The sequence below is a fragment of the Apium graveolens genome, chromosome 2 (assembly GCF_009905375.1).
Source record: "Apium graveolens cultivar Ventura chromosome 2, ASM990537v1, whole genome shotgun sequence".
Lineage (NCBI taxonomy): Eukaryota > Viridiplantae > Streptophyta > Magnoliopsida > Apiales > Apiaceae > Apium > Apium graveolens.
The window spans coordinates 117622465-117641911 of record NC_133648.1 but is presented as its reverse complement, the minus strand read 5'-3'; positions in this window follow the sequence as shown (position 1 = coordinate 117641911).

Below are 19447 nucleotides of genomic sequence, written 5' to 3'. Positions count from 1 at the left end.
CATTCACTCTCACTAAACAACAGTGGCACTTAATATTGTTAGAGCTACTATCCCATAGAAAGGAACAAACTACCAAGCTTTTACTGATGCTAACCAAGCCCCTGATAGTTTCAAGGGGTTTGTTCTTGTCTGAATCCTACCTTGCAGGAGCTTTAACTGCTAACCCGGTCTTGTACTTGAATGTTCTGCATGAGTTTTGGACAATAGTTGTGGTAAGGATTGTTATGAATGACAAATCTATATCTCTGGTGGTAACTTGCTCAGTTGGAGGCCAACAGATTAAGTTCGATGAGCAAGATGTGAATATAGCTTTGGGTCTTCCAACTGCAAACTTAGTGGAGGTGCCAACCCAGGATGAACTGACTGAGTTTATGGACTTCATCAACTATGGTGGGAGAATCAACTTGTCAAGCTTGAACAAGACAAACTTAAGGAAAGAATGGTCCTTTGTGCTTAAATCATAAAGTAACAGACATACATTTGTTGAATGGTATAAGATGGCATCAAAATAGGCAATTGTAAGCAAGTGTCCAAAATAATATTTGGTTCACTTACTACAAAGAATATGGTAAATGTAAGCCTGAAAATCACTTCATTCATGATGGAGAGATTTAGGACTTACCCTTACCCAATGCCTGACATGAGATCAAATGCACAGTCTAACACAACTATGGTCCATGAACCTGTGGAAGTACAAACACAGGGACACCCACAAGGACCTTCCCAAGCTGAGACAACTTCTTCAAACCAACTAGCAGCTAGGATACCAACCACTTCATCCTTTCAAAAGGGTGAAGTGAGTAAAAAGAAGAGAAAGGAGATAACCCTAATAGTAATAGATGAGAGTGGTGAGGATCAAACACAAGCTGAGTCACCTTTGGTCAGAAAGACAAAGAAGGCTAAACAAACTGAGCTGACCACTCAAACCTCCTATGTATCCTCCCAAAAGGATGTAGTTGTAAAATTGGGGACTAAACAGACTCTAGACACATCCTCTTAACAGGATGTGCCTATTAAAAAGAGCATTCACCCCAATGCACCCTGTATAGAGTCTACACAGCCAACACCTAAAGAAGTTCAAGTGTATGGTAGGAGAAATAAGGATGGAAAACACTATGAGAGAACATCTATTGAAATATCCATCCGAATCAGAAGGAACGGCGAACCAAACGCTTGCGCGAAGGAAGAAGCTAGTCAATCAGAATGGAGAGCTCCCTCATCCATTTAGGGGGAGCTGCCAACACTCAATTCTGAGCAACAAATCTTAACCTCACAAATTTCTTCCTCTCCTAAAACACTTGAATCCATTTCTCAAGTGCAAGCTAAATCAAGTGACTTGGTTCAAGAAACCTTGCTTACCATCCAGACACTACAATCAGATGGTGAGAGGCTACTAGCTGGGGGTAGACCTTGATGACACCATCAAAACCATGGGGGATTCATCAGTTTGTACTGAAGATCCCATGGATGTTATAAATGCACCTTTATGTTCAAATCAGTTTTCACAAATTGTTAGGTTTGAGGGTAGTACTCCTGAGGGGGAGCTATCTAAATCCTCTCCAATTCAATTGGAGGTTCCTCATGTAGGAACAACTCCCCTCAAAACCCAAGTAGAAATTTCATTAACAGTTGATGCTAGGAGTACAATTTCTAATGACCCTGCTATGGGAGAGGCAAGTTTATCACATTCATGTAACAATGCTTTAGAAGAAGCACAGGGGTTTGAGACTGGTGCACATGAAAGTAACCCATTCAAATCCCCTCCAATTCAATTGGAGGTTCCCACAACTAGTGTGGAACGATAACTGGTCATAAACACATAGCAATCTGTGAGTAGAACTGTGACTTCAGTCACAGGTAGTTCTGACCCCTCACACCAACCATCAACCTCACAACCTCAATAACAACACCTTCTCTCTCAATGGCTGCAAGCATCTGACTCTCAACCTACATATGTGGATGATCTTCTTGTTGAGCAGATTTCTGGATTAGCAAACATCTCACAACATCTACTCACTTCATATATTAGCAACCAAGACTATCAAGCCATTATGCTAATATACAATGAAGATGTTGAAAAATAGAAGGAGAAGATTGTGAATGATACAGAACAAGATGGGAATGTAGATTCATGGCTATCTCAAGACTTTATATTGGAGATGGATCAAGTCTTGGCTAGGTTAGGGATGAATATGTCACTATTCTTGGAAGCAATGCCAAGGTCTTGACTCCACAGGATGTCTATAATACAGTCATTGAGGTCTACAAAGCTCAACTCAAGGCTTTTCACCTATTTGGTAAAGCTGTAGAACTCAAGCTGACTGGTCATGAAGACAAGATAAGGAAGCTGGTAAAGGAGAAATGGATGAGATCATACCATCTCAAGTTCAGATCACCTCCAAGTTCAAGCATTTTGCTAATCAAATGTCTAAGATGGATCTGACTATGTTATTCCCAAGGAACTAACAATGAGATTTACAGAAGGGAGGTTGAATGTAAATCTCAAAACTTTTTCAAGTTTTGAGCAGTTTCAAAAGCTAAGTGTATGATGAACCGATGTGTGTGAATTGCTTTGAGCAGGTACAGACAGATGTATATTCAAGACACAAATGTAAAGAACACAAAGGCTTTTAAAAACTTTTCTGGTGGATTTGTTGTTCCACCAGAGATGTGTATTTCAGAAAATCTGTGATACAAAGAATTGATCACAGCTGCTTACTAGTACAAACTAGATGATTTTCTCTCTATGTTTTTCTAAACAGCTCTGGAAAATTCACACCTAATAACTAGCTGCAACTTGGTTTATATATCACCAAGTTTACAAGTGAAGACAAAGATAAAATACAATTATAAAATAGTTCTTCACATGTTTCTTCTTCATTTCTCTATCCAATGTAATCTAAGATAATCTGTGTATCTTTGAATACTTCCTTGTTTGCACCAGAATGGAAATGCTGCTTTTTCTTGACTCCTCCAAGAGGCTACCACATTCCAATTGTCTCTGTCAACCCATGTGCCTCTTTCAGCTTATGAATTGTCACTATCAACTGCTATGGAACTGATCATCCGTTAAAGCTTTCATCCATTGATGTTTTAGTGACATCCGTTGATGCTTTAACAGTTGAAGCTTTATCCGTTGATGCACTCATCCGTTGATGGATGTTATCCGTTGAAGCTTTAGAGACATCCGTTGAAGCTTTGTTTCTCATCCGTTGAAGGCCTTTAATCTATCAGTTGATACTACTTCATTTAGACAAAATTACAAGGCATGAAATATTTATAATTAGCCCTCCTATTTGTATATCCACTAGTAGTCAACATGACTTATAATTTCCCACAACTTCTAAGAATTATAACTTAAATACAGAGACAGAAATGTGCTACAATACTAAACTTATTTCTAAGTAAGCTACTCCATCAACGGATAGCCAAGATGGTCTTATCCGTTGAGGCTATAAACACTAGATTTCTACTTAAGTGTTTTGTTTAACTTATCATCAAACTAATACATATATTCCTAACAATCTCCCCCTATTTATGTCTACTAGAATTGTAGGCATAAATTCAGGATTAACTTGATAATAACAAAATACTTAACAAATATATGAGTTGAAACCAAGTAGAAATTCAAAAGTGCTGCAAAAGTGTATGCATTGAGATAGAATTGAAGATTTACAGTGTTTCCAAGGGTGCTTCTTTAGTCTGAGTAAATCATTTTCTTTTCCTTTGTTCCCTTGTTTTCTTCCCTAGCCTCCTGTCATTTTCCTCTACATGGAGTTGGACTTGTCTGTAGAATTCGGCTTCATCTTCTTCACTGATATCCAACTTAGATTGCATGTCCTTGAGAGTTTCATTACTGGCAATTTTAAGCTGGTCTTCAAGTTTGAAAAATCTTCTGACTCTTTTATTGTCTCTGAACTCCATCAACCAATGAGGTGATTTATGAATTATAATTCCATGCTCAGGGATGAGTAATGTTCTAGGCAAGGAATTTGACTCCCACCAATTCTTCCTTATGCTGGCAATCTTATTGAGAATCTCAATTTTGGCAGTCCTGGTAAAGTCAGTATCCCTTTTGATAGCTGAGTAGACTCTAATCAAGGTAGAGTATCCCTCACTTAGAATTCTTTGAAGAGGCCAAGTCCTTTCCACACTTCCTTTATACTTGAACACTAGCCTTTCTGGTAGCTGTCTATAGGCATTTATTCCCCTTACTTCCTCCAGCTCATCCAGGAAGAGTTCAATATTTGTATGTTCTTTTATGTCACAAATGTGAACATAATCATCATTTGAGGCTTGTGGCTTAGGCTTAGGTTTATGTTTCTGAGTGACTTTACTTGAGGTTAGAGGAGGTGTTGATTTAGATTTTCTTTTCAGTTTCTTTGGTGGTGGAGAAGTAGTTAGGAAGATAGGCAATTTGATGGTGTCCCAATCAATAGGTTCCTCTTTAGGGATGATTGTTTCACCATGAATATTTATATTGGGATCAGCCACAACAGGTTTAGGAATAGAAGGTAGTGGTTTAGATTTTGATTGGGTTTCTTCAGTGTCATCTTCACTCTTCCTTTTTGCCTTGGCCTTCTTTCTGTTCCCTTTCTGCCATTCCTTTCTTTCCTCACTTCTTTCCTCCACACTCTCACCAACCATATTCCCCATATCCACATTTATGCTTTCAGTCTTGTCTCATTCACTCTTTTCTTCAATCTTCTTCTTTTCTTCAATTTGACTTGACTTTAGCTGTTTTTCAAGCTTTGCTTGTGCTCTTTTATCAGCCTTCAGCTTTTTAGCTTCTTCCTTTAGCCTCTTGGTCTCTTCCCTCTTGGCTATTGAGAATTTGGGATGTCGTTGCATCACACAAATGCTCTTTCCCTCTCTAGATGATAGCCATATTCATTCTTTCCACTACATCCTTGGTCTCTTTGTGCTTTATGATGTTACCACCCAAAACTTTGTCTTCGTCAGGCTTTGGAAGAGGAAAATCCACTTATTTTAGTTGAGCAAAGCTTAGAGGGTTCTTTGTAGAGTCCTTGTTGAATCTAGTGGTTGGCTTGAGTACCATGGGCTTCAGGTTCCTGAAAGAAGTTTCTCCAACCTTATTCCTCCTTACTGGCTTGTGCTCCATAATGATTGGCTCAACTTTTGTGCTATGTTTCACAGATAAGGATTTCGTATTTGAAGATCCAAACACTTGTTGCATCCTTTCATCAATTTTTCTCCTTTGCTCTTTCACCTTCATCTCAGCTGTTGCTAGCTGGATTAGATCAATTCCATCAAGTTTTCCTTTGATTTGAAGTGTTGGAGAAGTAGTGATGGCTGGAACTAGCACTTTTGATATTTGTATATGTGTAGATGGCTCCCCTTCCCCTTCCCCTTTATTCTCCCCCTTTTTGTTATCATCAAGGAGAGGGGTCAAGCCCTGTGCTTTAGCCAGTTGCATTAGAAGACTAGTCTGAGACTGTTGATTATAAAGAATGGTGACCACAGAGTTTTCAATAACTTGAACTCTTTCCTCCAATTTGGCCATCTTCTTTTTAGCATCTGATTTCCTTCTCAGTCTCAGTAACAGTTCCTGCATGGTACCAAAGGGCATGATTGAATCCAGCTTCTCAGAATTATAGGACTTCAAGTCAGCTATATCCTTCTTGAGTTCATCCACACTTAAATTCTATCTTAATTGTTGTAGCTTCATGAGATGTAGAGAATCTAAGTGGGCTTGAAGAATAGCCTTGGTACCAGCATTTGAAGTTTCCTGAATTACCTTTTGGATAACCATGACTTGTTTGACCAAGGATACATTGAAATGCCCTGGTATAGACTCCTTTGTCAATGCCCATTCAGGTAACTCTGGAATAGAACTTGGGCCTTCATCTCCCCCTAAGTTCATGCTTCCATCAAAAGAATCAGAGTCATCATCATTAGAATTTACTCCAAATTCTTCAGATGGCTCACCAGCTGTAGAAGGCATCATATTGACAGCAGCTTTATCCCTTTGTAGAGATTCTGAAGTATGTACTAGATTTAAAGTCTTTTCTACCTCCTCATTGCCCTGAATAGCCAACAGTTGATAGGCTGACACAGGATGAGTAAAAGTGTCAGAATCCAAGGAAATGTTATCAATTACAACTTTGTAATGTTGCTGGAATTGTCTTTCCTTTTCAATATCATCCACAATCATTGACTCACTAGCAATGGCTGGATCCACCCTTATACCTTCTATACCTGCTTTTCTCTCAATTTCTCTCTTTTCTTGCATCAGGGGCTCCCCCTGGCTCACACTCCTCACACCCACACCTTCACCTTCTAAGGTGGTACTCCTCTTACTTTCTTTTTCCATGCTGGAAGAAATAGCATGCATATTTAGACTCTCAAACTCTCCTTTTACCTGGGAGCAACCCAGCCTCTCACTCAAGTTTTTACTCCCTTCCCTCAATCCTAGTAGTGATTGTACAGTAACCATGTCTTCTACACTTGGAATTAATTCATTTGTTTGTGTAGAGACCATCAATGGATAAGGAATATCCGTTGAAGTTGAAACTGATGGTATCAACGGATAATTGATGTTAAGCATATCCGTTGAAGAATAACCACTTGTCAACGGATGAGGAATATCCGTTGAAGAAGGAAAAGAAGTAGAAATTGAAAGTGACATAATTGTTGAATCTGTGTGGATTGATTTTAATTTAGGTGACACAGATTCTTCAACTAAGTCTGAAAGAATTGGCTGATGATCCAACAAATCATCTAAAAGATGATGATCACCAGTATTTGAGTGGGGCTCCTCCCTGAGTTGTACAGAGGGAGAATCAGGAATTGATGTGAATATCATGTCCATATCCAGAGATGGTGATGGAGAATTTGGTGATTGATGTGTGTCAATTTTGAGAGAATGGGGTTGTGACTCCACATTTGTTGGAGTCACATCAAGCTGAATTTGAGAAGGCATAGATACAGGTAATTGTATATGTGCAGTGTGTGCACCCTGTGTGGAAACTAGGGTTTTGACCCTCTTTCTTCTTGTGAAGGCTTTTACATGTGAGTGTGTGGCTTCAGTGTCCCTCCCTCTTTTGTTCTGTGTCCCTGGTTGGGGACTATTTTCAATAGCTGCACCCTTTTGGGAGGATGCAACTAGGGATGAGTTTGAATCCTTTTCAACCCCCACAGCCTTTTGAGAAACTGTGGCTTGGCTAGCTTGGGTACCACTCACCTCTCCTACCTTATTCTGGGGGTTTTCTTGATGTCCACCCCTCCCCTCACCACTAACACCCTGTACACTCCCCTCAAAGTTTATGGTAGGTGTTACAACTGTTGTCTTTTGAGAGACAACAGAGGTGGCTTTCTTTGACTTGGATTTTGAAACTTTAGGTTTGGTGGCCTTGGTAGGAACCTGTTGGGGCATTAACACAGATTCCATGGCCACACTTGAAGGCAAAGAAATGATGGGGTTGGAAGTAGTAGGAGTTGAAGAAGTATTTACCTTACTTACCTGAGGTGCATCCATGATTGGTAAGTATACCAATGGCACCTTACCGTTGAGGTTAATCCTTAAAAGGTCTGCAAGGACCCTCTTCTCTTGTGCCCAACATTTGAGTTTATGACCAAACCTTCAGCAACATGGTTAGCCAATAACATAAAGAATCTAGCATAGTAGATGTTATGAGGTCTATTAGCCTTGTTACCTAACCTAGTACCCAATTCTACCATAACATAATTGCTAAAATTAAAGTACCTATCATAAACCAGCATATAGAGCATATTAACAAGAGATGAAGTTATTGCATCAAAATTACTAATTTTCCCAGAGAAAACCTTGATAAAGGCATCACTAAGAAAACTCCATTCTTTCCTAAGGCCTTTTCTCTTAATACTGCCTAAACTAGTAGAATCAAGGGAATAGCCTATGGAATCTAACATGCTAGATACATCATTATCAGTGTGTGGTGTCATGGCATTGTTTTCAGGTAATTTAAAACATGTATGTATATCATCACAGTTAATACAGTAATCTTTACCTTTGAGAGAGAAAGAGATGGTCATATCAGTGGGGTTGAACTCAGCAGTTGTCCACATTTCCTCAACTACCTCACAGTAAATCATTGGGGCTTCCAGCATTGCATAGCTCAGTTTGCAGTTTTTGATGAAGTGCATCATCTTGTGATAATTTGAGTGGGCTTCATTCTTTTCCACCAAATCTACGAAATTGTTTTTCTCATAGACAACCCAGATTGGGACATTATCTTTACTACTGGTGCCATTGTTGTGGGTAGAAGTTGCAGAGAAAAGTTGAGAGTTTTGGGAGAGAATGAGAGTAAAACTTTTGAAAATTGCAAGAAAGCGTAAAGTAAAAATAAGAATTCAAAGGGGCTTTTATACTTTCTCAAATTAAAACATAAAGAGAATGATTAAACAATATTTTTAAGTGAATTACAGTCGTTTGAGAATAAAAGAAAAACTGTATGTATTTTAAAAACTTCCTTTAAAACAAATACATACAACTGTGTGTATATATATATGTATCAACAGTTAAGTAAATAGAATCAACGGCTATGACTCACTCAAAACGACCGATGTGACACTTCAACGGATGAGGTAAACAGTTATCCATTGAAGATTAACACAGTTTTATCCATTGAAGGATAAAATTACCAGAAATATATTTGTCTTTTAACGGATAATGGACATCCGTTGATAGAACAATTTTGGCTTTCAACGGATAGGGAATATCCATTGATAGAATAAACTTTACTTAAAGCCAACTTTGTTCTTGCAACAAATTCATTTCAGGCTACAAAATAAATTACAATTAGGACATGAATTTAGGAATAATTAAGCATACCTAGCTCACTTACCAATCTTGTGAATGTTGATTCATCAAGTGGCTTGGTAAATATGTCTGCAATCTGTCTTTCACTTGGAACAAAATGAAGTTCCACTGTACCATTCATCACATGTTCCCTTATGAAGTGGTACTTGATATCAATGTGCTTGGTTCTTGAATGCTGCACTGGATTTTCAGTAATGGCAATGGCACTTATGTTGTCACAGAATATTGGAATCTTGTCAACATTTAGCCCATAGTCAAATAGTTGATTCCTCATCCATAATATCTGTGCACATCAACTACCAGCAGCAATGTACTCAGCCTCAGCTGTTGATGTAGAAACAAAATTTTGCTTCTTACTGAACCATGACACAAGCTTATTCCCTAGAAATTGACAGGTGCCAGTTATACTTTTCATGTCTATTTTGCAACCTGCATAATCTGCATCTGAGTAGCCAATTAGATCAAAACCAAACTCTCTAGGGTACCAAATTCCTAGATTTGGAGTCCCTTTGAGATATTTGAAAATTCTTTTAATAGCAACTAAGTGAGATTCTCTAGGATCAGCTTGAAATCTAGCACAAAGACATGTAGAAAACATTATATCAGGTATACTGTCAGTTAAATATAGAAGTGAACCAACCATGCCTCTATAGCTTGTAATGTCCACAGACTTTTCAGCCTTGTTTAATTCAAGCTTAGTGGTAGTGCCCATGGGAGTTTTTGCAGATGAAAATTCCATTAAGTTAAACTTCTTTAAAAGATCATAAATATATTTAGTTTGACTAATGAAAATTCCACCACTAACTTGTTTAACATGTAAACCAAGAAAATATGTTAGCTCTCCCATCATTCTCATTTCATATTTACTTTGCATTAACTTAGCAAACTTTTTACAAAGTTTATCATCTGTAGAACCAAATATAATATCATCTACATAAATTTGAACAAGTATTGTAGAGCCATTAACATTTCTAAAAAAAAAAGAGTTTTATCAACAGTACCTCTTGTGAAGTAATTATCTAGGAGAAATTTTGACAAAGTCTCATACCAGGCTCTAAGTGCTTGTTTTAGTCCATAGAGTGCTTTCAACAGATAATACACATGATCTGGAAAATTTGGATCTTCAAACCCTGGAGGTTGGCTCACATAAACTTCTTCCTCCAATTCTCCATTCAGAAATGCACTCTTGACATCCATTTGATAGACTTTGAAATTGGCATGGGCTGCATAGGCTAGAAAAATTCTGATGGCTTCAAGTCTTGTAACAAGAGCAAATGTCTCATCAAAGTCTATTCCCTCTTGTTGAGAGTAGCCCTTGGCAACCAATCTAGCTTTATTCCTTATGACAATGCCATTTTCATCCATCTTGTTTCTGAATACCCATTTTGTGTCAATAGAACTCTTATTTTTTGGCTTGGGTACCAGCTTCCATACTTTGTTCCTCTTAAATTGGTTTAGCTCCTCTTGCATTGCTAAAATCCAATCTAGATCCAATAGAGCTTCTTCCACTCTCTTAGGTTCCTCCTGTGATAGAAAACTACTGTATAGACATTCATCTTGGGTAGCCCTTCTAGTTTGCACCTTAGATGTTGCATCACCAATGATTAGTTCAAAAGGATGATTCTTGGTCCATTTCCTTTGAGGTGGTAGATTAGCTCTAGATGAGGTTACCTCAGTATTGTCATGATGTGAGATAGAGTGTTGATTGGTTGAAACTCCCCCTGAGTTATTGGTCATTTGCAAGGAACTGGGAGTTCTATCAACTGATGATATAAATTGATTATCCGTTGATGAACTATGATCAACGGATTCTCCATTATGTACTTCAACGGATGATGCACTTTATCTTTCAAAGGATGCTGAATTATGACTTTCAACTGATGCAACATTTTGTGCATTATCCAAAGGCAGATTTTGAATCCTTTTTGAAGTGTCTTCTCCATCATTCTCATCTTCACTATCATCACAATATATCTCAATGTTGTCAAATTTGAGTCCTTCATGATATCCCTCATCTGTTAGTCCATCAATCTTTTTATCATCAAACACAACATGCACAGATTCCATAACAATGTTGGTTCTTAGATTGTAGACCCTATATGATTTTCCAGCAGAATAACCAACAAATATTCCTTCATCAACCTTTGCATCAAACTTGCCTTTGTGATCAGGTTAGTTCCTTAGAATGTAGCATTTGCAACCAAAGACATGAAGGAAGTTTAAGGTTGGTTTTCTTCTCTTGAACAATTGATAGGGAGTCATGCCTTTTGCTTGATTGATAAGAGAAATATTCTGAGTGTAACAGGCACAGTTAACAGCCTTAGGCCAAAAATATGTTGGGAGTTTTGATTCTTCAAGCATTGTTCTTGCAGCTTCAATTAGTGATCTGTTCTTCCTTTCCACCACACCATTCTGTTGTGGAGTCCTTGGAGTTGAGAACTCATGCATGATCCCATTTTCTTCACAGAACAACCTCATGGTAGAATTCCTGAACTCAGTTCCATTGTCACTCCTGATATTCCTTACTATGAAATATGGATGGTTGTTGACTTTCTTGATATGATTGATAATGATTTGACTAGCTTCATCCTTTGATCCAAGAAAATAGGTCCATGAAAATTTTGAGAAATCATCTACAATCACTAGGCAATATCTTTTCCTTGAAATTGACAATACATTGACTGGTCCAAAAAGATCCATATGTAGCAGTTGTAATGGTTCATCAATTGCTGATTCAAGCTTCTTACTGAATGATGCTCTCTTTTGCTTTCCTTTATGACAAGCATCACACAGTCCATCCCTTGAGAATTCCACTAGAGGCATTCCTCTAACTAAGTCCTTTTTGACCAGATTATTCATTGTCTTGAAATTCAAATGGGACAGCTTCTTGTGCCATAGCCAACTTTCATCTTGACTTTCTTTGCTGAAAAGATAAGTGATTGATTCTGCATCTGTAGAGTTGAAGTCAACCAAGTACACATTCCCTTTTCTAACTCCAGTTAGAACCACTTTGTTGTCCTTTTAACAGGTGACAACACAGGCTTCAGATTGAAGGAAACAGTATTCCCTCTGTCACATAGTTGACTGATGCTCAATAGATTGTGTTTGAGACCATCAACTAATGCTACTTCATCAATGATGACATTTTCCTTTGAAATCAAGCCATATCCCATAGTGAACCCTTTGCTGTCATCTCCAAAGGTTATGCTAGGGCCAACTCTCTCCTTGAACTCTGTGAGCAGGGTGAAATCTCCTGTCATGTGCCTTGAACAACCACTGTCCAAGTACCATAGATTCCTTCTTTTTCCCTGCACACAACAAAATCAAATCAAGTTGATTTTGGTACCCAAGTTTCCTTGGGTCCAGCATTGTTAGTCTTTTTCCTAGACTTCACACTTCCTGCACCTTTTGACTTAGGTAACTTTGAGTTAACCTTGATCTCAGATGTAATTGGTTGAAATTTAGGGTTAGTCACAGAATCATTTAGCACATTTGATTGTATTTGATAAGGCATAGATTGTGCAAACATATTATTCCACATAGGCATGTTGTATGGCATTTGAGGCATACTAAATGCAGCAAAATAAGGATTACTAACATATGGCATGTTTGCAAAATGTGCATGTGGATTCTGTTGAGACATAACAGGCATAGCATGCAGTGGTGACATAGACATGTTAGGCATGGAAGGAGTTAAAGGCATGGGAGCATTCTTAACAGATTTGCAGTTAGCAAATAGATGATTAACACTACTAAAATGCACACAACTTTTTCTAGGAGCATACTTATCAGGTGTGTAGTTGTTGTATTTATTAATCCCTACCTTCTCATTTTTATTGGATTTTCTTTTAGTTTCCTTTTTATCCTCAACCAACTTAAGCCTATTTTTCAACTGATCTAAAGTCATGTGTCATATATTCACCTTACTGGCATCTTTGGATGTCCTAGTTTCTTCTTTGACAAAGTTCTTGGAAGTTGAACCAAACTTCTTACTGAGATTTTTCAAATTATCCCTTTTAGAATCATTTGCCTGTTTCAATTGATAAGCCTTCAACGGATGCTCCTTTTCTTCCTTCAACGGATGACTTTAATCATCCGTTGATTCCACATCCGTTGACAGTCCATCAATTAATTCCATTTCCTTTTTGTTTTTCTTCCAGGAATTCTCACAGAGTGATTCAATTCCTTGAACCTTGGCAATTTGAGCACTACCATCCCTAGATGTTTTTCAGGCCTTGATTACCTCTTGCTCACGTTCTAGTTGTTTAGAAAGAACTTTTACTTTCTTAACAGACTCTTCTAGTTCACTCTCAATAGATAAGCATTTGATTTTAATCTTTTCAAGCTCAATTACCTTACCCTCTAACACAACATTCCTATCACTTAAAAACAAATTATTCTCTTTAATTCTCGTGTTCTCTTTAGCCAGTGATTTAAGGGAAACACGTAAATGATATAATTCATTGGACATATCATTTATAGCTTCATTACATTCATTTTTAGAAAGCTGAGAGACGTCAGTAGTGATTACCTGGTTGCTTGATGAACTAGTTTCATTTTCATCAGAATTAGCCATCAGGGCTAAGTTGACATACTCCGTATCATCATCTTCATTGGCTCCATCAGCTGCCCAGTCATTTTCCTGAGTCAGAAAAGCTCTTTCCTTTTGTTTGAGCAATTCGAAATATTTCTTTTTGTAATCCACTTGCTCAAATTTCTTCTTTTCAGAAGTTGGCTTTCTGCACTCACTTGCAAAGTGTCCACTTTTGCCACAGTTATAACACTTGAACTTAGATTTGTCCACCATGTTCTTGTTTGGCTTAGTGGCTCTAGTGTTTTTCTTGAATTTCATATTTGCAAACCTTCTGGACAGAAAAGCCAGATGTTCATCAACATCATTAGAGTCATCTTGACTGGAATTGTCTTCAACCTCAGCTGCTTGCTCCTTTCCCTTGCTTGATTCTGATTTGCTTGTGCCAATTTTGAGACTTGGCATTGTCTTTTCTTCATTCCTGGCTTCAGTTCTCTCATTTTCAGCTACAAGTGCAACTGATCCACCTTTTCTCTTTCCCTTCTCCAATAGCTCATCTTGCTCCATCTCAAGTTCATAGGTCTTCAAAATTCCATATAATCTTTCAAGTGTGAAGTCCTTATAATCTTGAGAATTCCTTAGTGAAACAGTCATAGGCTTCCATTCCTTTGGTAGAGACCTCAGAAATTTTAAGTTGGAATCCTTGACTTGGTACACTCTGCCATACAGCTTCAATCCATTCAACAGTTTCTGAAATCTATTGAAGGTATCATTCAATGATTCTCCTTCTTCAGAATGAAAATATTCAAATTGTTGAATGAGAAGTTGCATTTTATTTTCTCTAACTTGTTCAGTACCTTCACAGATAAGTTGTACAGTATCCCAAATTTCCTTAGCAGTTTGGCTGTTAATGACATTATCAAACATATCTTTGTCTAGGCCATTAAACAGAATGTTCATGGCCTTCTTGTCCTTGTGAACCTCTTCAATATCTTTATCATTCCATTCTTCTTTTGGCTTGGGAATAGACTGTCCAACATCAACTGTGGCAGTGGCATCTGTGGCCACTTTGTGAGGGATGTGAGGACCATTCTCAATGCAGTTGATGTAGCTTTCATCTTGAGAGAGAAGATGTAGATGCATCTTCACTTTCCAGTGATGATAATTATCTTTTCCAGGATTGGAATCTTCACTCCAATATCCTTCTTACTCATGATGTTAGTAGAATAGATCTTTAAACTCTTTGTATGTCAAGAGCTTGCTCTGATACCAATTGTTATTCCCAAGGAACTAACAATGAGATTTATAGAAGGGGGGTTGAATGTAAATCTCAAAACGTTTTCAAGTTTTGAGCAATTTCAAAAGCTAAGTGTATGATGAACAGATGTGTGTGAATTTCTTTGAGCAGGTGCAGACAGATGTATATTCAAGACACAAATGTAAAGAACACAAAGGCTTTTAAAAACTTTTCTGGTGGATTTGTTGTTCCACCAGAGATGTGTATTTTAGAAAATATGTGATACAAAGAATTGATCACAGCTGCTTCCTAGTACAAACTAGATGATTTTCTCTCTATGTTTTTCTAAACATCTCTGGAAAATTCACACCTAATTACTAGCTGCAACTTGGTTTATATATATCACCAAGTTTACAAGTGAAGACAAAGATAAAATACAATTATAAAATAGTTCTTCACATGTTTCTTCTTCATTTCTCTATCCAATGCAATCTAAGATAATTTGTGTATCTTTGAATACTTCCTTGTTTGCACCAGAATGGAAATGCTGCTTTTTCTTGACTCCTCTAAGAGGCTACCACATTCCAATTGTCTCTGTCAACCCATGTGCCTCTGTCAACGTATGAATTATCACTATCAACTGCTATGGAACTGAGCATCTGTTGAAGCTTTCATCATTTGATGCTTTAGTGACATACGTTGATGCTTTAACAGTTGAAGCTTTATCCGTTGATGCACTCATCCGTTGATGGATGTTATCCGTTGAAGCTTTAGAGACATCCGTTAAGGCTTTGTTTCTCATCCATTGAAGGCCTTTAATCTATCAGTTGATACTACTTCATTTACACAAAATTACAAGGCATGAAATATTTACAATTAGCCCTCCTATTGGCATATCCACTAGTAGTCAACATGACTTATAATTTCCCACAACTTCTAAGAATTATAACTTAAATACAGAGACTGAAATGTGCTACAATACTAAACTTATTTCTAAGTAAAGCTACTCCATCAACGGATAGCCAAGATGGTCTTATCCGTTGAGGCTACAAACACTAGATTTCTACTTAAGTGTTTTGTTTAACTTATCATCAAACTAATACATATATTCCTCACAGACTACCACTGAAAAAGTGGTCAAAAATCTCAAACAATCCTTCATTGCTCTTCATGAAGTAGTCCAAAGGCAAATCACCAATACAAATGACAAAGGTCAAACTGGAATAGCTTCACCAGAGTAGATATGAACCTTCTGCCTTGATTATGGATGGTTTGAAACAGGCTGTTGAAGCAACCTTTGGCTCCTCTACATCTACAATTCTCATCAGCCTGGCTCAACCTCTACAAATCTTCAAATTTAGTCTCTTTAAACTCAAGTCTCTACACTGCAAACATCAAATGACCAACTCACAGCTCAAGTGCATTCTCTCACTACACTGGTGAAGAGTTAACAGGCAGACATTCAAGCCTTGGTGGACTCCCACAAGCACCTACAAATGCAAAATTATGTTGCCTTGGGAGCCATCACGGGCAAGCTAAACATACCATTTCCTGCACTTCCTGAAGCTGCGAGGCCTAAAATTCCTACTCCCTTACTCATGCTTGCCAACAAGACTAAGGGGGAGATAAAGGCTAGGCTATCAAGATCATGATCATCTACTCAAAATGTCCAAGTTACTGAAAAGAGCTTAATTCAAGAAGTAGATATTGGTATGGAGAGGCTCATTGGGGTTGCTGAAGGACCAAGTCTGAGCAGGGAATTTGATGAATTGCTCAAGGCTCTAAGGGCTTCTCTCAATAATAACTTCTTCACTTACAAAAAGGCCTTGGACAAGACAATAAATTCCTTAAGGGTGATCTTGGTGACTAAGGACAATTTTCAGAAGAAGAGGATAGTGGTCAATATAAATGACTCTGGGGTAGACATATGTGTGCAAGTGTCCCTCAATTGTTAACTGAATTGAAAAATGCTCAGGTGGCTGCTTTTCCTAAAGCATACCTACAGCAAAGCAAGAGAGTGGCATACATCTGTCCTACCACCAAACTTTTCAAACACTTCCAGATTCGAAAGTAGTGTCATGGCCAATAAGAAGCTTATCATGACTCTGGAAACTGAATTAAAAGTAAAGAAGAATAAGACTGTTAAAGATGAAGAGATGATTAAACTATTGGGGATATATCTAAGGAATGTTGAAGCCAACTTGCCCAAAACTCAAATCAACAAGGATAATTTGGATGATGATAAACAAAAGTAAAATGATCAAAAACCTTCTAGCTCAAATCCAAGTCAATCCTCCAAGGCAACTGACAGCAAGCATAAGAAGCAAGATGAGAAGAAGGATGAGGATAAGAAGAAATGGAGTGAGAGGAGAAGCGAGCAAAGGCATGATGGCTCAGAACCACATCAACCAACCCTAAAAATCCAAACAACTCAACCTTCAAAGCCAACAATCTCAAACATCAAACCACCTATAACCTCTAAGCCAAAGTTTCTGTACAAACAAACTGCAAACACTTTCCTAAAAACACCAATCACCTTAAACTAAACATCTTTCAAGAAAATCATAAACTTACCTTTAGACAAGCCTACACTCTAATTCACTAAAAAAACTGTTGGGAGGAAACCTAAGAAGGCCAAGGATTTTGAAAAAGTAAAAGTTACTGAAAAGGCCATCTGGAAATGTTTCAAGCAAAGTGAATTCCTACCTTTAAATTGGTGCATCTGAGATAAAGATTATTTTCAACAATTAGCTGAGAAAACAGTTAGAGTCTGGGTTGTATCTCTAAGGGAAGTTAGAATTTACTATGAAGATGGGTCATTCACATTTCTTGGTTGTACTTTAATAGACTCTCTCTCCCCCATAGAAATCAAGAGAGTAATAAGCTTGCTAAAAGATAAGGATACTTCTACAAGAGCATGGAGATCAATTCTGGCTGAGTGATTGATTGAAAGGGAAAAAAGAAGAAAAAGAAATGAGACTGAATATGAAGAAAGGGTAAGGAAATATGATGAAGAGATTGAGTTGTTCATTAAAAGGTCAGAAGAACTGAAGGCAAATGGAATGAGTAGAAACATTAAGGATGGAAAGTTCTTAAACATTAAAGCTGGAAAATTCTCAAGATTTAGGATTAATTTACTAGACGGTGGTTATCCAAAGGAAAACAGAATCAAACTTGCAGAAGCTCTAAGTGGGAAACCTATTATAGAAGAATTTGAAATTCTTGATAACTTAAAGGATCTCATTAGAAAAGAAGCTGAAGCAAAAACAGTCTTCACCTGATGCTTGTAACTATTTGAACTCTGTACATCTCCTAATATATCAAAGTTGTAATTGTGTCAATTTTTATGTATTAATTTTGTTTTCCATTATAGATTGGGGTTAGTCTTGTTAACATGCATGAATTTGTGTTAAGCAATCTTCTCACATATTGGGGGAGATTGTTGTGCAAGACATGCCTGTACCTTAACAAGACTAAGTCAAATTGACAACCCTAAGTAAGTCGTCTTGTAATCTTAGTTTGCATTTTGTATTGTAACATTTAAAGTCTATAAAAATGTCCAAGAGCAGACTAAAGTCTTTTTCTTTAAACAGTATCAACCCTAAGAATTTTATCTAGAAGAAGATCAAAAAGATCATACCTCAGAAGAATTATGAAGAAGTTTGGAGTTAAATAAATCTGTTTTGGAAAAAATGTTCTAAGTCAAGATTTCTACAAGTCACAGATTTAGTGTTATCGAGAAGTCATTCGAGAACTCCAGAATGACTTATAGAGAACTCAGGAAAGCTACTAGAGAACTCAGAGATATCGACAAGCCAAATTGAAGACATGAAGATTGGAGATATCGACAAGTCATTTCTTCACTAGAGAATTCAGAATTATCGACTAGTCAAAATTCACTATAGAACACTGAGTTATTGAAAAGTCAAATTTCACTAGAGAACTCAGAGATATCGACAAGTCAAAACTCACTAGAGAACTCTGAGTTATCGACAAGTCAAATTTTACTAGAGAACTCTGAGTTATCGATAAGTCACTAGAAAACTCAGAGATATCGATAAGCCTAAGTGAAGATATGAAGATGAGAGATCTCGACAAGCTAAATTCTCTTATCAAGAACTCAGAGACCTCTACAAGTCAAATCAACTATGGAGTATTAGAGATCTCGATAAGTCAATATACTTATCAAGATGTTAAGTTCTCTATAGGTACAATCTCAAAGTACAAAGTGCATACCAGTTCAATATTCAAGATTAACAATCAACAAACAATCCAACCAGTTGGATTGACAAGTCTACAAAAAGCAGCTTGAAGAGTGTGCAAGATCAAAGGTGAAGATTAACTTACAAAGGAAGATCAAAGTTAACACAGTATGCAAAGATATGCTAAGCCATAAATGGAAGATATATTTTTCCTAAAATGGAATGATTAGTGACAGTTTACTAAAGTGAATAGCATATCTTATTATACACTTTGTAAACCAGTAGTTAATATCATATAAAGTTAACACTAGTCATTTGTTAGTAGGAACAAAAAAATCAGATCAGGAAATTCTTGTATTCTCTCAGGGAAGAAGCTAAGCTCTTTACCAACAAAGAGCCTAGAAATTTTGTAGAAAAATATTCTTAATTTTAATATAAAATTAAGTGAGTTTTGAAAGATCTGTATTCTTTACTGTTACTGTTTAATTTCAGCATTAACATATTTCTCTACAAGATTTGATTTACTTTGTTCATAACCATAATCACTTCAAGAAAAAGCAGAAAAACATGAAAACACATTCACCCCCTCTGTGTGTAATTCATTACCTAACAATATATAAGTTAAGTTCTATTAAGTCCTTATTTTTAGTTGAGTA